The sequence below is a fragment of the Triticum dicoccoides genome, unplaced genomic scaffold (assembly GCF_002162155.2).
Source record: "Triticum dicoccoides isolate Atlit2015 ecotype Zavitan unplaced genomic scaffold, WEW_v2.0 scaffold128626, whole genome shotgun sequence".
Lineage (NCBI taxonomy): Eukaryota > Viridiplantae > Streptophyta > Magnoliopsida > Poales > Poaceae > Triticum > Triticum dicoccoides.
In genome coordinates, this window is record NW_021190438.1 from 96,512 (window position 1) to 100,351 (window position 3,840).

Here is a 3,840-nt window from a genome sequence, read left to right on the forward strand (position 1 = left end):
CCTGCCCGGCAGCCGATGGCCATTAGGCCTCCCCTGCCCCGCTTGCTCTCCCGCCCACCGCCGCCGTGGCCCGCCCCAACCTACTACCTTCGGCGCCCAGCAACCACTGGATCCGGCGGGATCCGTCTCCGCCGCCCGCACGGGTCCCAGCCACCCCCAGATCCCCGCCGCTCCTACCTCTACCTCCCCCTCATGGCCGCCTTCCACCTCACAGCCCCGCCCCAGCCGCCTTCCACCTCGCCGACCCCCGGTGACCCACTGCCTCGTTGCGGTGAGCCACCACCCGATCCCGTCCACCTTCCTCCCGCGGACAGCACCCCACCGCCGCCGCACCCAACCCAGCTTCTTTGTCCATCTGCTGGACCAGCATCGCTACCTACCAGTGCCACCCCGGCACGCACCACCTCCGCCTGTCGTCGTCCCATCAAGCGCCGTCGCTGGATACCTTTGGATCACGACAGCCGCATCCCCAGCCTCCGGCGACCCCAGCAGTCGGGTCTGTCTCCACCTTCTCCCCTCCTCTATATGCTTGACATGAAGGAGAGCCCCGCCTCGGAGAGGAAGTAGCGTGGGCTGCGGGCCGCGACGGAAGCGAGCAGCACGTGCCCAGTCTCTCTTCCTCTTCTTCAACGGCATTCTCCTCTAGGCCGCCCTACGCCCTTGTTCTCTTCCTCTTCTTCAACCGCCGCCACCGGCAGAGGAGGTCGGGTGATGACTCCGATGGCGCCAGATGGGGTGCAGTTCCCCTGGGATCTCCAAGTGGTTCAGTTGCCCCAGGGTTGCAGTGCAGTTCCTCGCGAGAGGCAGGCGGCGTCCCGAGCTGTCCTGATGCACACGGGCATGCAGTGGAGCACCTCCCGTTCTGTGATGTGCGGCTAAGATCGGGACTTCCATGCTCCCTGATGGAAGAGCACCTGCCGGCAAGCCCAGCAAGCCATCGCTGCAGCCGGCGACTGCGACTATGCACAAGGGCATGCAATTCTGCCCACGAAGAAGTGCAGCTCGACCAGCGAGGACCTGCAGTTCTGCCCATGCCGTCGAAGGATTCTAACTCTGCACACGGGCGTGCAGTACTGCCCGTGGGGAAGTGCAGCTCGACCAACAAGGCCCTGCAGTTCTGTCCACAGCGTCGAAAGCTTCTAACTCTTCAATTGGGCGTGCAGTACTGCCGGTGGGGGGATGCAGCTCGAACGAAGAACAGGGTCAACGCTGGAGGTCAGAAAGTTGGAGGTAGTTTAGGTGAAGCCCTGCGGAGATAGTTTCACCATCAGTGTCACCACGCCGTCGTGCTGCCAGAACTCATCCACTACCTCGCCATCTTGCTGGATCAAGAAGGCGGAGGACGTCACCGAGCTGAATGTGTGCTGAACGCGGAGGTGTCGTACGTTTGGTACTTGATCGGTTGGAGCGTGAAGAAATTCGACTACATCAACCATGTTACTAAATGCTTCCGCTTACGGTCTATGAGGATACGCCGACAGACTCTCCCCCTCGTTGCTATGCATCTCCATGCATAGATCTTGCGTGTGCATGGAATTTTTTTTGTTTTCCATGCAATGTTTGCCAACAATTTAAATAGGATTTGTTGCTTGTCTCTAGGTGAGGTAGGACTAAACTTTGATGGTGGCCTTATCATTATCGAGAGCCACCCTCGGGTAACTATTGCTCCGCTGAGAGCTCCTCTCGGTAAAGATGTGGATCATAAATTTTTAAAAAACGCCGGCATCCATTTTTAGAATATGACAGCCACTATAAATCTTCTCTACTCGGAACAGGAAGATTCATAGTGACTGTACGGACACTTACTAATGAAGACCGAAGCTTAATGCGGTTGGAGTATTGAACTATTTAAACATGTCTTTTTGCTAGTCGGCATGCGAGGTGGGACTAAATCTTTGCCAAGAGGCACTCTCGGCAAAGAGTTGCAACCGTCACCGTGCCGTTAGTCGCAGCCGAATGTGCCACGTGGCAAAACGTTGCCGTGTGTGACCAGATGGCCCTCGGCAAATAGTGCCTTTGCCGAGTATAGCCTGTTTGCCGAGCAATACTGTCGGCATTATCATGTGTTTGCCAATTTATTTACTTTGCCGAGTGTGTCTCTCGGTGTTCTATACATTTCCGAGTGCCCGTGTTTAGGTCTCGGTGAAGACGCCGACACCCGGCGTATACGAAAATTCTAGTAGTGAGCCAGGCATCAACCATAATGGTAATAAAAATGAATACCTGAGCAATAATTATGAATCACAAACCAAGTCTTCTATGAACAGCCACCCACAACTCAAATAGGTTCAACAACAAGCATACGCGCAAAATAGCAGTGCACAGTTGAAACAACTACAAGTAACACGAAATAATTAAGTCTGAACACGGAAACACAATTCGTTTTTGATCTCATAATAAGCCACAATAATACTTCCTCCGTCCCAAAATAAGTGTCTCAAATTTAGTACAACTTTATACGGAAGTTAGTATAAAGTTGAGAAACTTATTTTTGGGACGGAGGGAGTAGAAGAGAATATCACACTTGACAAGAAAAAGCACACGATGCCACCAACAATAGTAGCAGTAGCATCACCGTAGTGGAGGTGGAACAAACAGCAAATGGCGCCTTAAGAAAGCAGAGGAGTCCCAGACACTATGCGCAATCGGATCTGTCCTTTTCCTTGATCTGCAATAATGAACACCATAGCGAAGCCTCTTCATTCCTTCATCTACATAACGAACATCATGTCACATCAGCATGTTGTAGTAATAAGATAATAAGAGACGAGTGAGGAAGCTAGTACAGTACTCCCTCCGTCCCATAATACAAGAACGTTTTTTACGCTAGTGTAGTGTCAAAAGCATTCTTATATTATGGGACGGAGGGAGTAGTTGGCAAGTGAGTAGCTATTGCTTACAAACGTGCACATTTCTGGTAGGTCGTTCTCGGAGAGAATGCTGCCACTGTGTCCCTTGAATTGCAGAACATTGGCGCAACAACAGCAAGAAATCACTTGTGATTTCGTGGAAGCCGAGACGCTGGAGGGGCATGAGGAACTCAATGCCAGATGGGACCTCCATCATGCTGTTGAGGTTGATTAAGAATAATCTTTCCAGGTTTGCCATGGCACCTTGTTGTATATCTAGCTGCTTCAGATTAGGCAGGTATCTCAACTGAAGAGTCTTCAGCTTGGGAAACCACCCCGTGAGAAATGCTAGATGCTCTCCATTGTATGCTCTGGTGAAATGTATTTGCGTCAAATTAGACAGCCGAGAAAGCGATGGCAAAGGGTCTTCCCTCAGTTGTGACCAAGATAGAGACAGTCTATACAAGTTCTGCCCCCCAACAGGTTGGAAGAGAAGAGACTCATTCAACGCCCCTTCCGCCAGTCGCCCTCTCAAAACTAGCTTTCGAAGGTTTGGCAGGACATTCAGCAAGAGAACCTCATTCTCATCACTGGCGCTCACAGAAAGGTTGGACAAATGCCGCATTTGAACTAGAGAGTCCCTAATGCGCCCACAGTAGATTCCCTTCACATTCCACAACCTCAAGCTTCTTAGTTGCCTCAGCTCACCTAAATGTCTAATAGATCCGTCATGTGCTTCCAATGCTCGGAGGGTCTGCAGGTTTGTCAGATTTCCAAGCCCACTGGCAATATGCACACCACTGGAACACTTAAATGCTCTCCAATTTGGATCAATTTTTTCTCAACAAATAAGTTCCTAAGCTTCTTCAATTTCACAATCCCACTAGGCACCTCATGTATGTCAGATCTAGCAAGGTCCAGTGTCAACAAATTTGAAAGCTTGTCAACAGACATTGGAAGCATCTTCACTTTTGAATTACGTAGACCCAAA

At 51.2% G+C, this 3,840-nt stretch overlaps 1 pseudogene; it reads right to left on the reverse strand.

Moving 5' to 3' along the window:
- Window positions 1-2,889: 2,889 nt before the first annotated feature.
- The window catches only part of LOC119343462, a 4,267-nt pseudogene continuing 3,316 nt past the window's right edge, over window positions 2,890-3,840 (reverse strand).